The sequence below is a fragment of the Trachurus trachurus genome, assembly GCF_905171665.1.
Source record: "Trachurus trachurus genome assembly, chromosome: 18".
Taxonomy (NCBI): domain Eukaryota; kingdom Metazoa; phylum Chordata; class Actinopteri; order Carangiformes; family Carangidae; genus Trachurus; species Trachurus trachurus.
In genome coordinates, this window is record NC_139909.1 from 7,181,869 (window position 1) to 7,200,900 (window position 19,032).

Sequence of the window (19,032 nt, forward strand, 5' to 3'; positions counted from 1 at the left end):
CTCTGATTACTGCTTTTTGCTCTTGGCATTCTCTTGATGAGCTTCAGGAGGTGAACCTGACCTGAACATGGTTTTCACTTGACAGGTTCACAGCCTTGTCAGGGTTCATTAGTGGAATTTCAGTGAGAATCTACAATGTAAATAGTCATGAGAATAAAGGAAATGCATTGAGTGTAACATACCCACTTGGTCCTTAATCCCTTTGTGAAGAATCAAACTGCTGACAGCAACAGCAGCGATCAGGACAACCAGGGGAACGATGCCACAGACTGGAAGACATCCTCTACCTGTAGTGGAGAGACAGCGGAGACAAACAACAACATGAGATTCAAACATTAAAGCAGAAGTAAGCAGAATGTTTGTGTTAATATAAGTCTTAAATAGTTATATCTTCCGACGGCAATCACTTATATAGAGTGTTTGGTCCGAAACACGGGTCTGTCAGTCACTCTGCTCTGCTGTAAGCCGAGGAGAAAACTTTCCTTGTATCCTACAACCTTTATCCAATGAGGCGAGAGAACGGCATAAAGGGGCGGTCCTCTCTGTGTGTGCAGCCAAGGGATGCGCGTGAATGTGGTGACGTAGGGACGAGGGCGGGGACTGCTAACTCCATCGGCTGACAAGAAGTTAGCCAAAACGACTGGATCGCTTACTTCTGCTTTAATGAACAATGAAACAACATTTCTGATCAATTCACTGCAGAGTTCACTTCTAAATTACCTGTGACCTCAGTCTACAGCTCTGACTTAGATTCTGCTCCTCGACAATTCAACAGTCCCAACAAAATTGACACACACACACACACACACACACACACACACACACACACAGTGGCGTGCACAGGGGGGGGGCAGGGGGGGCGGTCGCCCCCCCTCGTGGCCCAATTGTTGAAAAACGCGTGCTAAAGTGCCCCCTGGGAGCCAAAACGCGCGTTAAAGTGCCCTCTTGGAAGCCAAAACACGTGCTAAAGTGTCCTCATGGGGGGCAAAACGTGTGTTAAAGTGCCCTCTAGGAGCTAAAACGTGTGCTCAAGTGCCCTCATGGGGGCCAAAACGTGTGCTAAAGTGCCCTCTAGGAGCCAAAACGTGTGCTAAAGAGCCCTCTAGGAGCCACAATGCATGCTAAAGTGCCCTCTAGGAGCTAAAACGTGTGCTGAAGTGCCCTCATGGGGGCCAAAACACGTGCTAAAGTGCCCTCTAGGAGCCAAAACGTGTGCTAAAGAGCCCTCTAGGAGCAACAATGCGTGCTAAAGTGCCCTTTAGGAGCTGAAACGCGTGCTTAAGTGCCCTCTTGGGAGCTGAAACGCGTGCTTAAGTGCCCTCTAGGAGCCAAAACGTGTGCTAAAGTGCCCTCTAGGAGCCAAAACACATGTTAAAGTGCCCTCTTGGAAGCCAAAACACATGTTAAAGTGCCCTTGGAAGCCAAAACGTGTGCTAAAGTGCCCTCTTGGGAGCCAAAACACGTGTTAAAACAGGCCACATCGATGTTTTTTAGTCTTAAGGTATTGATATTATAAAACAGGCCAAATCAACGTTTAAAAAGGCCAAATTTTTTTCACCATGTTGCTACAGTCTCACTCTTGTCATTTTCTGAAACTTGGCAGCCCTGAAAGTGCCCTCTAGGAGCCACATCTAGGAGCCAAAACATGTGCTAAAGTGCCCTCTTGGGAGCTAAAACACGGGTTAAAGTGCCTTCAGGGAAACCAAAACGCGTGCTAAAGTGCCCTCTTCAGTGGCGAGGACGCGCTATTAGGTGCCCCTTTTTTTCCTTTTCGCCCCTGCCCTTCAAAAAGTCTGTGCACGCCACTGCACACACACACACACACACACACACACACACACACACACACACACCCTACCTCCTTCCTTCCTCATGCATTTATGTATTTTGTAAACCAGCAGAGCAGCAGCAGCCAGTGAAAGCAGGAGACCAGTGACACCGATGACAATGTAGTCCCAGTTCACAGGATGTCCTGTGGTCGACACAAACAACAACATGAGATTAAAATGTCACTATAAACAATAATGTGAAACATTAAAACACATTTCTGATGAGTCCATGTCCTCTGACCTTTGACCTCCAGTGTTACTTGACTCTGACTCTCCTCTCCCCCCCTCCCTCTGAGGATGCAGGTGTAGCTGCCACTGTCTCTGGTGGTGGGTCTCCTCAGAGTGAGGCTGAGGTCTCCGGTCCTCAGAGCGTCGGTCCTCATGGACGTCCGTCCTCCGTAGTCCTGGTTCTGGTCTTTGAGGTCGTCTCCGCCCGGCTGACGCTGGTGGACGGTTGAAGGACGGAGGTTGGAGCGGCTCCACACCACTGAAGCCTCGTCCAGGTCAAAGGTAGGAAAGTTACAGGGCAGCAGGACAGACTCCTCCCCCTCATATGTCTCCACAGCTGAGGCATGCTGGGAAACTGAGGACACAGACAGAGGTGAGCCAGAAACCAGAAGATAATCAGACCCTCTGATGAAGATCTACCAGAACTACAAACAGCCAATCTGGTGGCGGAGACTCTCGTTTCGAGGGAACGGTGCATGTTCAGTGATGCGTTCACTGACAGTCGGGGCTGAGGGCTCCAGTTCACGAACGTACTGACACGGTGATTCACGTTCGCGCTGCCACTCACTTGTGAACCTACTGCGCACACAGAGAACTGCTGCTGAGGACGCTGTTACTCATGTAACAGTTGAGGTTCCTGTCACAAAGCCTCCAATTGATCATGCACCTGGCTACTTGGCCGAGGGGATGTCCCTTTGGGTGACTGGCCAGCGAGCATGACTCTTACCCGGGAGGTGTGGGTTCCCCGCTCGGGCCCTCTTCACCTGCACCTGACCTGCACCAGAGAACTGCTGCTGCAGACGATTCAGGTTCACGTACTGTGCTGAATGTGGCGCTGTGTCACTCACTGCCTGGTGTACTGCATGCACAGAGCAGGGGACTTGATTCACGTTCAGTAACCGTACTGCTAAACTCAGCACCAGGGCCGGCCCTAGGATGTTGGTGGCCCCCTAAACAAGATTTTTGTTTGTGGCCTTGCACTCTAAGCGCAAACACCAAATCACTGGTTAAAACTGAATACAGACGTGTTTATGCCCTCTGAGGTTTGAGGCCATTTTCTCGACTTTTACATATTTTCTAAAATGTATCTTTTTAAGATACTTGCAGATGTAACAATACTCAAGTGTTTTATGTCTAAATATTAGAACCTCTGCTGTAAGCACACTGAGGCCAGTTTGTCCATAAAGAAATAATTTTGGCCAAATGCTGGAAATTTGAGGTCTACTTTTTGAAAAATTTCAAATCCCTTGTGAAAACACACCTTCAGTCATGAGAATGAACTGTTTTGGTGCTTGAAATAGGATATGAATACAGTAATAGATAAGTGTAGAAAACAAGTCTAAAATGAAATTTTGTAAGATTGCTTTTTGAGCACAAATGTTGTCATTCTGCCGTTCTATTTTCACCAAATGTCTCAAATGTGAGATAAAAGAAGCTGAATATTGACTTCACATTACATATAAAGCTCATAGCGTGCGTGCAGACCTCAGGATGTTTAAATGACTTGAATGAACCCCGGTACCTTTCTGATCATGTGGCCCCCCACCAAACGGCTGTGGCCCTAAACAACCACATAGAGTGTTTATGCCAGCGGCCGGCCCTGCTCAGCACATCTGTGTAGCATCATGTTAAGTGAATGTACTGTGCACAGAGGACCCGCATTCACCGTGTAGTAATATTTGCTGCTTCTCCCGCGAATGTCTGTGAATGCACCTCTTTTTCTTTTTCTTTTTTTGCACCGTCCCTCATTAAGTGCGGTGAACGTGTTACAGAGTGAATGTGAACCTCAGGGCTGAATCATGACCTGGTGACGGATCGTTTGGCTGTGTATCAGTTCAGGAAGTTGGAGAACAATGAGCTTTGCAGTCAGGGCTCCATGAGCACTGAGTGATTCGGTGACTGATTTTAATGAACTGATTCTTTTTCAATTTAATCGCAAAAAAAGCGCTTAAAATATCGCAACCTGCAGCGCAACTTTTTCAAAATGTGGCTGCGAAATCAGGCATTTTTAGGCTGCAACAATGACAGGAAAAAGCCTGCAAACTCCTGTAGGGACTGAGTAATGAAAATATTTCTTCCTAACTCTCAACATGTGTTTCAGAGACCTACAGTTAATCGGTTCAGTTCACTTCAATTTTTATATATTTCTGCAGGTTTGTTGAAAATGGCCGATATAATAGAACTTCAGACCTTAAAAATAATGTTTAAAGCAAAGAATAGATCATTACCAGAACAATTACAAAATTTGTTCAAACTGGAGGAAGGGGACAACAGACTGAAGCTGGATTTTAAACTTGATTTTAAACAAGGCTATAAGCTTAAAACAAATGTGTATTTCTGTTGCAGGTGTAAAATTATGGCATTCACAAAGCAAGGAATTGAAAAGTTGTACAATGTCTCAGTTTAAGAAAATATTTAAAAAAGAAAAGATAAGCATCTACAAAAAAGAAGGAGAAAGAGAAAAAAATAGATAGACGAGTGGTGTTTTGTTTGTTTTCTTGTCACAACTATCATCATCTTTAATATTTTGAAATAGAATATAATATTGGTGTTGATAGTAAACCAATGTAATTATAATTTTCATTCATGGTTGTGCAACCTTGTGAATAATGTATACCATGAATGGAATAAATCAAAATGAAATGAAATATAATGTTAAATTGGGTTGCAGATCATAGAATCACATAAAAACATAAACACACGAGTACGACAATCCATAGCATGAAACATTATAAAGAGTCTGTGTGTATTTTTTTTAAATGGAGTTTGGTTAGGTTTTTCTTACCGTACAGCAGTGCCACAAACACCTGCACAAACATCTTCATCTTCAGTCCCGTTAAAACTGCTTCTTCCTGGAGTAACGGTCAGAACAGCTGAACCCAGAAACCAACAAACTTTTACATTCGTTTTAAAGAGGAAGTGAAGACAGACTGAATCCCACAGAGCGTCATCAACTGAAGACTGAGACTCACAAAGCTGTTGATGCATGTACCTGTTGTAGGTAGCCTATATGTATTCCTAATAGGAATGAATAAACTGCGACAGGATCACGTAGTTAAACGGATCCTGGACTGTCGTGATGTTATAATGAGCGTATTTAACAGCAACTTCACGCTGTTTCCAAAACCACACCGACTTCAGCAGAGAAGTGAGTTTAGGTAGGTTTTTAGAGTTAGCCTACAGGTTTAACAGTGGCTCCTGTCATTGCTTTATTTTCAAAATATCATGTTGCTGGCCCTACACTCACAAACAAAACCTATTTTAAATTGTGTATTTTTTTTGAGGGTATTCTTGTATTAGAGGTTCAGAGGCTGTAGTTTGGACTGTGAGCAGAGACAGCTGCCCAGCTTTAATATAACCTAAGCCTGATTGGCTATTTAAAAAATCATTTAAATATTATTTAATTTAAAGGAGCCACTGTAGCCTATAAGATCATGTGTAAGATTAAATTCAGTGTTAAAGGCGCCCAGCTGGGCCGGCTCTACGCAGGGGCAAGAGGGGGCAGCGCCCCCTCAAATAAATGTTTTGCCCACTCAAATCAAAATTTTAGAAGTTGAGAAAGCACATTTTTATATAGGCCTACTCAAAAAATGTGTACATTACAAGTTGACAAAATTATCTGCAGTAGCACAAAAAGGTGCTTCTGTACTGGACTGTACTGAACATTATGTCTTATGCATAGTGTCAGGATGTGGGGAAAGACTGCAGACTGTCGCATTTCAGTAGAACGGCTGTGTTGTGAATTCTAGTTGGTTGATGGTGGGCTACAGTACATGTCATTGTTCACGTAGCCTAGACATTGAGGTGTGTATAAGTCACGTATCACTTTGATGTGGGACTGTTTCAATTTTACTTAAAGAGGATGTGGTTTAGCTGCCTGATAGAGAACGGTGTCTATGGAAACAGCTGCCCCTAAGTTACCCAGGATTGTATTGTCCACCATCAGTTGATCAAAACTAACAGAGGAAACACCAACACAGCTGCAGAGGCTCAGAGTCTCTCTCTCTTGTGCTCTGTATTTTTTAGTATGCTACTGTCATGTAGTGTCATACACTTGGTTTTATCTCATACTGTTGATAATATGCTCTGTATTTTTAGATTAGCCGCCTATGGACTGGTGTTGAAAATTAGCACTTGTTCTAAACACACTCAAGCAAAGCATCTGGTCTGTCCGCGGCGCTGGAACAGTCTTAATGTATTTGTGATGTCCATATCAAATAAATAAACATAACATAACATAAGCTTCAGTCCATCAGATCTAACTGGACTCTGTCTGAACCACCGTCCTCTGTCGTATCAACAGAACCTGAGTCAAAGAACCAAGAGACAGAACCAGGACTGACTCTGGATCAGCTGCTGATGGAGACATACACTGCCTTGTGATCTATCATGTGTATTTTTCTGTCTTTAATAATGTTCATATTGTTTAGGTATCAGAGTAAACATTAAAGCAGAAGTAAGTGGTCCGGTCGTTTTCGCTAATGCTGCGTTCCAGGCAGGCTTTTGAAATCGTAAATTACAGCTTCAAGTCACAATTTACGACTTTGTAGCGTTTCAGGCAACCCACTCGTGTTTTTCCGACCTGTTTTACCGGTGAAAGTCACTATAACGGCCACTCGTAACTTCCGACCGGTGAACTCGTACCAGATCGAACTGGTACCACTTCACGGTCGGAAAAATACGAGTTTCCTTGAACGCACCGTAACAGTCCTCGTCGCTACGTCGCCACATTCACGGCGTCCCTTGGCTGCACACACAGCCCTGCATGCCGTTCTCTCTCCTCATTGGATAAAAACTGTAGGATACGATAAATGTTTTCTCTTCGGCTCAGAGCAGAGCAGAGGGACTGACAGACCCGTGTTTCAGTCCAAACACTCTATGTAAGTGATTGCTGTCGGAAGATATAACAATTTAAGACTTATATTAACACAAATATATCACTCACTTCTGCTTTAAACATTTGATCTAAATTTTGACAGCCATGTCTTTTAAAGGCATTGATTATTGACTTCATTTTTCTATTATTTCATGTTTTTCTTTTGTTTATTGATGAAACTGACAATGCACAATAAATTATCCTCAGGAAACGATTCTAATGTACCGTAAATATTCTATAAATAATAAACTTTATTATCCCCCTGAAGAGGCAATTTGTTTTGCGGCGAGCAGAACAACACAAAAACACAAACAAATCAAAAACAAAACAAGGACCGTGCATTTCAATCACATAGTGCGACATTAAAGGCCCATGCTGTGCACTTTTCTCTGGGTTTATTTACCTGCTGATATCCCTAACAAGATGTATCATTGGTTTTGAGTATCTGTAATCTGCTTAATATCGTTTCTACTGCCCCTTTCTGTTGCCTCTTTCTGGAGCTCTAGCAGGCACAGGTCATTTGGCCAATCAGAAGAGAGAATGAGAACCTCTCCTCTGATTGGCTCACTGTTTTTGAGTTGCATGTGGTCAGGCCAATCACAGGCAAGTAACTGAAACCTAAGCTGCATTCATAAAAATTTAACAAAAAACTGGTCACGGTGGGCGGAGTTACCTTGTGTGTGACATCACAGAAAGGAGGAAGTGCTATCTGCTCGTCTTAAAGAGACAGTTCCTACAAATGGGCGGTGTGTGTTTCTCCGTTTATGACCAGTTTGATGCATGGGGCAGTAGATACGTGGCCCAAAGACCTCCCCAAGCACCAAAAAATAACCAAAATCACATTTTTCATGCCATGGGGCCTTTAAGACTCCAGGCACCAGTGCCTCGGGCTGCAGGCTCACAGTGACTGATTTATGAGACCAATTGTAATTGGCACAAAAGTATTTTTGAATCTGTTCGTTCTGAGCCTAGGTACCATGTACCGGCGGCCAGACGGCGGGAGCCTATATTGGGAGGCCAGCGGGTGAGCAGTAGAGATGGGATTTATGGCTCTTTGAGGGGAGCCGGATCTTGGTGAGCCTGAGTTTTATAGTTATTAGGTTAATCAGTTGAAGGTATGATGGGGTGAGACTTCGAACAAAATAATATAAATGTCATGATAAAAAATCAACATTTATCCATTAATCCATGTTCTGGATTAATGGTATTGTACATTGTCCCGTAATAATAAACTAAACTAAACTAAACTAAACTGAAGTGACAAAAAGACTCACAAAGCTCATGATACATGGACCTGTTGCATGCATTTCTGTATAATCTACAGTGTTGTTTGTGTGTGTGTTGTGAACTGTTGTGAACTGTTATGAAGGATAAATGAATTTCTTTCATCACCACAGAAACCGACAGGACTGAAATGTTGAAATAAGATCAACATGAAAGCCAGAAGATAATCAGACTTCACCACCACCACAGGCCTGGGACCAGTTTCACTTTCACACTCACATGTTTATATGTTTATTTTCTGGTGAACAATAGTGAATCAAGAACGATACAATCCAACAATGACAATAGAAAAAATATAATTTATTGATAAAAAAAAAAATAGTTCTATATAAACTGAAATGATTGATACATAGGGTAAAATAAAAGTAACAGGTTATTATAACCCATAGCCGAGCTTTGTAGACAGGCGCCATCTAGTGGTCGTAGTGATTATGACAGGACTGAAGGTAAAGAGTGGTGACTTGGTGAAGATCAACCTTCAGCCTTTAGCTGCAGGTTTAACACTATGGATGAAGACAGGAGGACTCCATCAGCTCCTTCACCTCCTTCACCTCCATCTTCTCTCTGCTACAAAGTCAGATCCTCTGTCAACAGACCAATCAGACTGATTGTTCAGTCATCAGAGGAGTTGGATCAGTGGAGTTGCTTCTGTTCCTCATGTCGACTTCAACCTGAGTTCTCTCTGTAGACGAGACAGAAGACAGTGAGACAGAGACAAACAACCAGAAACAAAACAACCAGAAACAAACAGCCAACCAGAGACGAACAAACAACTCTGACCTGTAAGAGAGAAGCAGAGAAACACTTTTGTCCCTCTCACTAAGCTTCCGTCCTTCTTGTAGACTCTGCAGGTGTATCTTCCTCTGTCTCTCACTCTGAGGGGTTTCAGGGTCAGACTCAGGTCTCCAGTCCTCAGCAGGTCTTCATTCATCTCTGTTCGGCCTCTGTAAACCAGGTCCTGTTCTTTAGGACCGTTCTCATACACATGGACCTTCCTGTTGTCTTCATCCGTCCACTCCACTCTGACGTCTTCAGACAGACCAGCTGTGGTCTTGAAGGGCAGCTGGACAGACTCCGCCCCCTCATCGACCTCCACCTGTTGGACTGAGAGACACAACAAACCACATGATGATGTCATCAGACAGCAACATCAGGTTTTAATCTCTGATCTGAATCTACGGCTCTGATTTCAACCGTTTTATCCTTGACATGAATTCTCTACAGAGGAGACAAAGCCAGAGACAGAGACAAACAAACAACTCTGACCTGTAATCCAGAGAAACACTACTGTCCCTCTCACTAAGTCTCCATCCTTGTTGTAAACACTGCAGGTGTATCTTCCTCTGTCTTTATATGTGGGGGGTTTCAGGGTCAGACTGAGGTCTCCAGTCCTCAGCAGGTCTTTGTTCATCTCTGTTCGGCCTCTGTAAACCAGGTCCTGTTCTTTAGAACCGTTCTCATACACATGGACCTTCATGTCTTTGTTGTCTCTCCACTCCACTCTGACGTCTTCAGACAGACAAGTTCTGGTCTCGAAGAGCAGCTGGACAGACTCCGCCCCCTCCTCAACCTTCACCTCTTGGACTGAGAGACAACAAACCACATGATGACGTCATCAGACAGCAGCAGCAGGTTTTAATCTCTGACCTGAATCAACCTGAATTTCAACTGTTTCATCTTTGACATCAATTCTCTACAGAGACAAAGAAACAACTCTGACCTGTGACGCAGAGAAACACTTCTGCCCCTCTCAGGAAGTGTCCGTCCTTGTTGTAGACTTTGCAGATGTATCGTCCTGCGTCTCTCACTCTGGGATGTTTCAGGGTCAGACTGAGGTCTCCAGTCCTCAGCAGGTCTTTATTCATCTCTGTCCGGCCTCTGTAGACCTGGTCCTGTTCTTTAAAACCGTTCTCATACACATGGACCTTCCTGTCGTTTGTGTCCGTCCACTCCACTCTGACGTCTTCAGACAGGTCAGCTATGGTCTTGAAGGGCAGCTGGACAGACTCCGCCCCCTCCTCCACCTCCACCTGTTGGACTGAGAGACAACAAACCACATGATGGTGTCATCAGACAGCAGCATCAGGTTTAAATCTTTTCTCTTCACACACACACACGCACACACACTCACACACACACACACACACACACACACACACACACACACACACACACACACACACACACACACACACACACTTTTGCCACATTCGCCAGATTTGCCACATTTAACACTTTTGCCAGTTTTACCACATTTGCCACATTTGCCAGTTTTGCCACATTCGCCACATTTAGCACTTTTGCCACATTCGCAACATTTGCCACATTAGCCACATTTGCCACTTGCCATTTTTGCCACTTTTACCACATTTGCCACTTTTGCCACATTAGCCACTTTCACCACTTTAGCCACATTTGCCACTTTTACCACATTTGCCACATTTGCCACTTTTGCCACCTTTACCACATTTGCCACTTTTGCCACATTCGCCACTTTTGCCACATTCGCTACATTTGCCACTTTTGCCACATTTACCACTTTTGCCACATTTGCCACTTATACCACATTCGCCATTTTTGCCACATTCGCCACATTTACCACTTTTGCCACATTTACCACTTTTGCCACATTTGCCACATTGGCCACTTATGCCACATTCGCCACATTTGCCACATTGGCCACTTATACCACATTCGCCACATTGGCCACTTATGCCACATTCGCCACATTTGCCACATTGGCCACTTTTGCCACATTTGCCACCTTTACCACATTTGCCACCTTTACCACATTTACCACTTTTGCCACATTTGCAACTTTGCCACATTTGCCACATTTACCACTTTTGCCACATTAGCCACTTTTACCACATTTGCCACATTTGCTACTTTTGCCTCTTTTCCCACATTTGCCACTTTTGCCACTTTTTACGGAGGGGGATGGGGATATGTTACTTTGTTGCATTTGACGTAATTCCCGAGAGGCTGCCTTGTGGGTGGCTCTGTAACGTACACATACAGAGAAGGCAGACACAAATTGCCGAAGCGCAAGTGTAGCTTTACAGATGAACTGCAGAAAAAATCCACACCTAACCGGTCGGGAAAAATGGGAGGCAGAGTGCTAATTATTAGACACTGATTTATTTATTTATTAATTTGCCCAGATGGACTTGAAAATCTAATATTTCGTTGATTTTCTAATAGCGGACTAAGAGACATTTTTTCTTTTCTGAGATTTTAAAGTTATTTTTGTGCCACTAAGACTTGTCAAAGAGAACTTATCTAAAGCATAATAAAGCATGTTGATTAACCTCTGAGAAGCCTGTCCGAGTTTATGTCTTTTGTTTTGGAGAGTTGGATATTTATACATAGCAGGTATACTTTAAAGGGAGAGTTCAACATTTTTGACAAAATGGCCCATTGCCATAATCCCTATAGTCATAGCAGTAGGTTCATTAGCTTTAATTGTCGGTGCAAGCTATTTTTAGAGCGGTGGAGCAGAGCCGCGAGCTGCTCAGAGCTACGCTACGGAGGCACGTGGGATTTCTTGGTTTCCCTCATCAAACTCATCAAATACACAATCCAACAACTCCAAAAATCTCTGGTGGACAAGTTGTGACCTGCACATTCACCACGCTATGAGATAATAACACAACGTTACCAGACAGAGCTGTTTTAGAGGCAAATGTGTGTGCAGCTGTTCCTGGTCTCTGTCCTCTCAACAAATAATGGAAGACACCATAAAAGCGCCATAGTGTCACACACACACATCCTACCTTTTTTGAATAATCGCCTTCCATGAATGTTAAGCCACCAGATGACAGCAAGAGAAACACCCAGTAGAAACAGTAGAACCAGGAGACTACACAAAATGAAGACTTCCACATTGGTAGAGTATTTTTCTGTGGATGAGATGAACATAAAGAAAGAAAATGACCTCTGTGACCCTGGTCCGAAGTCCAACCACCTGTATCCTGTCTGTACCGTAGGATGGGCTATATGTTGCTGACCTTTGACCTCCAGCTGTATGTTTCTCAGTGTTCGTTCATTTCCAAACGCTGAGATGATGCAGGTGTAGTTTCCGTTGTCAGAGGGACGGAGGTTCGTCAGAGTGAGACTGAGGTCTCCAGTGGTCAGAGCGTCAGTCTTCATGGACGTTCTGCTGCTGTAAATCTGGTTCTGGTCTCTGAGGTCGTCACCCAGCTCGTGTATTTGGTGGACGGTTGGAGGACGGAGGTCGTGGCGGCTCCACGTCACTGTGGGGTTTCTGGGTAAAGGAGAGTCCTCACAGGGCAGCAGGACCGACCTTCTACTATAGACCTCCACAGTGTCTCCGTGCCAGGACACTGACGACAGAGACAGGAATGAGTAAAATGGTTTTAATAACTAGTGTGAAATTATGGTCTATACTGACTAATCTGCCCCCCCCCCCCCCAATTTACACTGACTGATCTACACACAAAAAAACCCCACAGACCCTCTGTGTTCTTAATCCCTTTGTAAACAATGACACAGCAAGGAACAGCTGCAGCAGCAACCAGGAGAATCAGGAGAACCAGGAGAACCTCGACCCAGCCTCGATGACGTACTGTAGTCGACACAGACAACATAACACTCAAATATTAATAAACAGTTAAACATGAAAAAAAAAACACTTTTGCTAAACTTCACTTACCTGGGAAAAAAACATAAAATATCTTTTCTAAATGTGTTCTGACCCAGACACAATAACCCAGGATAGTCAGGAGAAGCAGGATGAACGGTAGACCCAGCAGGCCAGTGATCCAGTCTGGAGAGAGTTCTGTAATCGACACAAACAACATGAAATTAGATGCTAGTGTTGTCAGTAACTATCTGGTGTGGAGACTCACTATTTAACCTCTTGTGCGGGCGTTCACAAGGGTGATGATGTCACTGGTTCCCTTTTGTGCTCCAAGTGCCAACGACAGTCGTTGGAGTGACAGTCGTTGGTGGGAAGTTGGTTTCGACTTCGTTAGTGCCCTATTGTGTTCTAACGACAGTCGTTGGAGTCACTTGCCACTTGTGAACAGTGGTTGTTCTTTGAGGCTAGATTGTTGAATCTCCTGGGAAGGGATGGCACTTGGAGCACAAAAGGGAACCAGTGACATCATCACCCTTGTGAACGCCCGCACAAGAGGTTAAATAGTGAGTCTCCACACCAGATAGTTGGACCAGTCCCAGCCTGGTCAGCTGCGTACATGAACTGATGAAGCCTCTTGGATGAGAGGTGAAACGTCTTCCTAGACAAATAACTAAGTTCAGTTGCTTTCGATTTAACCTCCTTTGAAAAAAAAAAAATATAGCTCTGAGCATCTCGCAGCTTGGCTCGCCCATTCTAAAAATAGCTTACACAAGGGTTGTTCGGTATACCGGTACTAGAGTGGTACCGGGGTACTGAGACATTTAAAAAGGTACTATACTGCGCTTAGATGGGACCGGTACTTTCATTTTGCGCCGCCGGCAGCGGTGACGTCGCTGCGTGAAGTCGCTGCGTGAAGTCGCTGCGTGAAGTCGCCACATTGTAATTTGAGCCGAGCGAGTGAGCGAGTCACAAACGAAGCAAGGTGCTTTTTTTTATTACCGTTACAGCACCACCTGTCCATATACCTATGTTTGTGTGTGTGTCTGTGTGTGTGTGCCAGTGCGCGCCACCACAGACTCGTTAATTAATGCAAACACTGCTGGTTGATAAGTGTAGGAAATTGTCCAGTGATAAAAATTGAACAAGACTGTATATGGCTGAGTTTAATGTTGCTGTTGCACTTGTAGGCTACATCTGTCAGCTTTGTTGTAAACAAATGGGCCGGGGGGTTGCAAACATTGTTGTAAAATATGCACTCTGAAACTGTAGGACGAGCCCCATCAAGAAAAAAGAGGCCAAAAAGCAAAAAGGCGACATACCATCTTTGTTTTCAGTCCCTTTATGAAGAAAGAAAATGCATGGACCAACACCATAAGCAAACGGGAGAAACAGGAGAACCATGAGAACCCGGAGAACCTTGATCACCTTGATCCTGTCTGGTAGAAATCCTGTAGTCGACACAAACAACAACATTAGACAACATTTTTGATCAATTCATAACACTCTGACCTCTGACCTCAGCTCTGACATCGCATTGACACACACAACTTACCTATTTCCTTTGTAACTTTATACAGTATGACAGTGTAAACAGCAGCGGTCAGTGAGAGCAGGAGACAACAGACACCGATGAGAATGAAGCTCCAGTTTAAAGGACGTTCTGCAGTCGACACAAACAACAACATGAGATTAAAATATCACTAGAAACAATAATGTGAAATATTAAAACACATTTCAGTCCATGTCCTCTGACCTTTGACCTGCAGTGTTACTCTCTGACTCTCCTCTTGCCCCTTCCCTCTGATGATGCAGGTGTAGCTGCCACTGTCTCTGGTGGTGGGTCTCCTCAGAGTGAGGCTGAGGTCTCCGGTCCTCAGAGCATCAGTCCTCATGGACGTCCGTCCTCTGTAGTCCTGGTTCTGGTCTTTGAGGTCGTCTCCGCCCGGCTGACGCTGGTGGACGGTTGAAGGACGGAGGTCCAAGCGGCTCCACACCAGAGAAGCCTCGTCCAGGGTAAATGTACGAATATAACATGGCAGCAGGACAGACTCCTCCCCCTCATATGTCTCCACAGCTGAGGCATGCTGGGAAACTGAGGACACAGACAGAGGTGAGCCAGAAACCAGAAGATGATCAGACCCTCTGATGAAGATCCGGGAGCTGCAGTGAACCACCGACAGTCTCATCAACACATGAGTCAGAAAAATGGATGATTAATGTAACAAAACAAAAAAATAATTATTTCACAGATGTAAATGTTAGATTTCAATGTAATGTAATTGTAATGTATGTAATCTATTTAGATTCTAGACAGTTTTTACACATACAAACAGTGTAGGACATTGTCCAGTGATAAAAATTTAACAAGACTGTTTGTTTATTATACGGATCCCCATTAGCTGCAGCATAAAATCAGAGTGAGTGTTTCCACTTTCTTACTGTGCTTTATCCATTTTTTTGTTAGTAAGTCATCACATACTAAACGGGTTCTCTCACACACATATCTACATATTATATATGTATACCTTATTTCACAATAAACTCTTCATATTATATTGCATACATTCATTCTACAGCATATAAATTCATTCTGCAGTTTACACATTATAATAACTGTAATAACTGTATAATAACTGTATATGGCTGAGTTTAATGTAAAACATGTGAAAAATAAAGTAAACAGTAAACTTGCAGAGTGTTGATTCACTACTGTTGATCTTGAGTTTTTATGGTTGTAGGATTCGTCCAGCTTTTGGGATTGGACATCCAACTTCAAGGGATGTTCAAGATTAAAATTCAAACTCAGAGTTTACTCATTCTAAACCTATTGAGTACAACTGGAATGAACCATAACTCGTGGAACTCATGTAGTTCAGAACAGGACAAAGACACAGCTGAACTTTACACCTTAAAATCACAGTATCAGGTCACCTGACTGCTAAAATATGGTGCTCGCAGACAGAGTCTGTGTGTATTTAAATAGAGTCAGATGAAGTTTTTCTCACCGTACAGCAGCGTCACAATCACCACAAACATCTTCATCTTCTTTTAAAACCACAGTCCAGTTAAAGCCGTTTCCTCCTGGAGCGAGATACAGTCAGAACCGGACTGAACCAGGACTACACAGCGACAAAATGTTTACTTTAGATTTCAACACAAAGAGACGACAGACCGACTCCTTGAAACGTCTGTCCCAATGAAGCCAGTCACAGGTAGGGAGTGACTTACCGGTTATTGGTTTACAGCGTGGAATGTATCGTAAACGTCCTGAGACCAATTTCACAGAGAGTCTTAGATACAACAGTGAGTAAAATGTTCAAATGTTAATTGTCTGGTTAATGAGTGAATCACGTACGGTACAATCCAACAATGACAATAGAAAAAATATAATTACTTGATTAAAATAAATACATAAATAAAAACAATAATAATTACCATAATGATAAACAAACAAACAGATAAACATGGCATGTGTTCTGTATAAACCACCATGATTGATACATGATGTAAAAAAAAAAAAAAAAAAAGCCTTAGTCGTGTGTGCGGCAGGTTATTATGATTGATTGATAGGCGCCATCTAGTGGTCGTAGTGATTATGACAGGACTAAAGGCAAAAGAGTGAAGGAGGCTGAGGTGGAAGCAGAGAGCAACACAACACAGGAAGGAGAGTAGTATGTGACTCCTTTATTAAAAGTACCAGTCATAATCTGGAAATCACTTATTTCACACTACATAGGTTATTTTAACCCCTTAGCACCCTCTGTCCGGTCCAGGACCTGACAGGCCCAGCACTAATTTGGAAAATTTTGTTCAAGGCATAAACAGTCATACAAAAAAATATATATATATATATATGGTGGAATTAAAAAATATATATAATAATAAAATAATCTAGTAGTAGTAGTAAAAATAAAGTGCTTTCTATCAAATGTATATTCCATTGAGGCAGAAAATTACAGTGTCAGAAACGAATTTTACCTGTTGCATTATATACATTCAGAATTTAGGAAATGGCTGCCAGATGTTTGCAAATGTAGCTGAGGAGCCGTGCACTTGGAAAATGTCAGGACCCTGCCAGAGCGAGACGCAGGTGAACGTTTGCAGGAAATATCCTGAGTTTGGCTTTTGCACTCCCTCCACTACAACTTTTGTTTGAGCTAATAGCTGAAGCTAGCTGTGATGGTAGTGCAGGGAAAGACACAGGATCATTTGCTTCACAGTGTTTTGCTTTTTTGTTGTTTTACCGACAGTGAACGATGAAGAGACCACAGTTTTACAAAGTTTATGGGAGTTCACACATCAGAAAGTAAAGTACAGCAAGTTGATCTGTTAAAATGAAGATGTGATGGAGGTGAAACGACAGTGAAGCTGAACGTGACATGTTGCTGTATTTCTAAGATCAGACAGGAGGCAGTGAAGCTCCGCCCCTCCTCAGCTCCACACCTGGACCAGCTCTGATGCTGAAGCTCAGGGAAGATAATCAGACTTCTCCACCACCACAGGCCTGGGACCAGTTTCACTTTCACACTCACAAAAATATGTTTGTTTTCTGGTGAACAACAGTGAATCAAGTACGATACAATCCAACAATGACAATAGAAAAAAATATAAATCATTGATTAAAATAAAAATAAAGATAGTTCTTTATAAACTGAAATTATTGATACATAATGTAAAATAAAAGTAGCAACAGGTTATTATGACCTATAGCTGAGCTTTGAGCTTTGTAGACAGGCGCCATCTAGTGGTCGTAGTGATTATGACAGGACTAAAGGGAAAGAGTGGTGACTGAGTGAAGATCAACCTTCAGCCTTTAGCTGCAGGTTTAAAGGAATAGTTCACCCAAAATTCAAATTTCACTCATTATCTACTCACCCTCATGTCGACTAAGGGCTGGGAGAGGTTTCAGAGTCCTCCGTGCCTTCTCTGAGTTACAGCGGGGCTCGGCGCAGCACTGCATGATGGTTGCGAACGAGGCTCACTTTTCTTCGCACAAAAAGACACACCAATAAACATCCAAATACCTCCTGCTCTTCCTGATTCGTCCAAATCTTGTGCGATTTGCACTGATGCCGGTGCAAATCGTGCAAGATTTGGACAGACCAGGAAGAGCAGTGCTGGGAGCTTCCGCTACAAACAAGCTTAAAATATAGCCTTTTTTTCTGAACAATTTTTCATGTCGGGGCTTCAATACAAGAGGGGCATTACAGACGAGCTGTGTGGAGGTATTTGGATGTTTTTTGGTGTGTCTTTTTGGACGAAGCAAAGTGAGCTCCGTTCGCTACCGTCATATGGACATGCAGTGCTGCACGGAGCCCCGCTGTAACTCAGAGAAGGCACGGAGGACTCTGAAACTTCTCCCAGCCCTTAGTCCACATGAGGGTGAGTAGATAATGAGAAAATTTGAATTTTGGGTGAACTATTCTTACACAATGGGTGAAGACAGGAGGACTCAGTAACGTCCTCCTGTCTTCATCCATCGTCCATCAGATCCTTCACCTCCATCTTCTCTCTGGTCCTAAGTCAGATCCTTTCAGTAATCAAGAAATGATCACCAGACCAATCAGACTGATTGTTCAGCCATCAGAGGAGTTGGATCAGTGGAGTTGCTTCTGTTCCTCATGTCGACTTCAACCTGAGTTTTCTCTGTAGACGAGACAGAAGACAGTGAGACAGAGACAAAGAACCAGAGACAAAGAACCAGAGACAAACAAACAACTCCCACCTTTGAGCTTGAGAAGCACGACTTTCCCTCTCAGTAAGTATCCGTCACTGATGTAGACTCTGCAGGTGTATTCTCTTGTGTCTCTCACTCTGAGGTGTTTCAGGGTCAGACTGAGGTCTCCAGTCCTCAGCAGGTCTTCATTCATCTCTGTTCGGCCTCTGTAAACCTGGTCTTGTTCTTCAGGTTGGTGAGAACCGTTCTCATACACATGGACTTTCCTGTCGTCTGTATCCGTCCACTCCACTTTAATGTCTTCAGATAGACCAGCTCTGGTCTTGAAGGGCAGCTGGACAAACTCCATCTCCTCCTCCACCTCTATCTCCTCCAAATCCACCTCTGCCTCCTCCTCCACCTCCATCCATTGGGCTAAGGGACAACAAACCACATGATGATGTCATCAGACAGCAGCAGCAACAGGTTTTAATCTCTGACCTGAATCTACAGCTCTGATTTCAACGTTTCATCTTTGACATGAATTCTCGGCAGA

At 43.5% G+C, this 19,032-nt stretch overlaps 1 long non-coding RNA gene across 1 annotated transcript; it reads right to left on the minus strand.

The window, feature by feature from the left end:
- Positions 1-2,241: 2,241 nt before the first annotated feature.
- LOC311001636 lies at positions 2,242-15,973 on the minus strand. The gene is made up of 2 exons (XR_014596189.1): positions 15,826-15,973; positions 2,242-2,412 (listed from the first exon to the last, which is right to left on the minus strand). It is a non-coding gene; the product is annotated as an uncharacterized lncRNA (long non-coding RNA).
- Between the last annotated feature and the right edge of the window lie 3,059 nt (positions 15,974-19,032).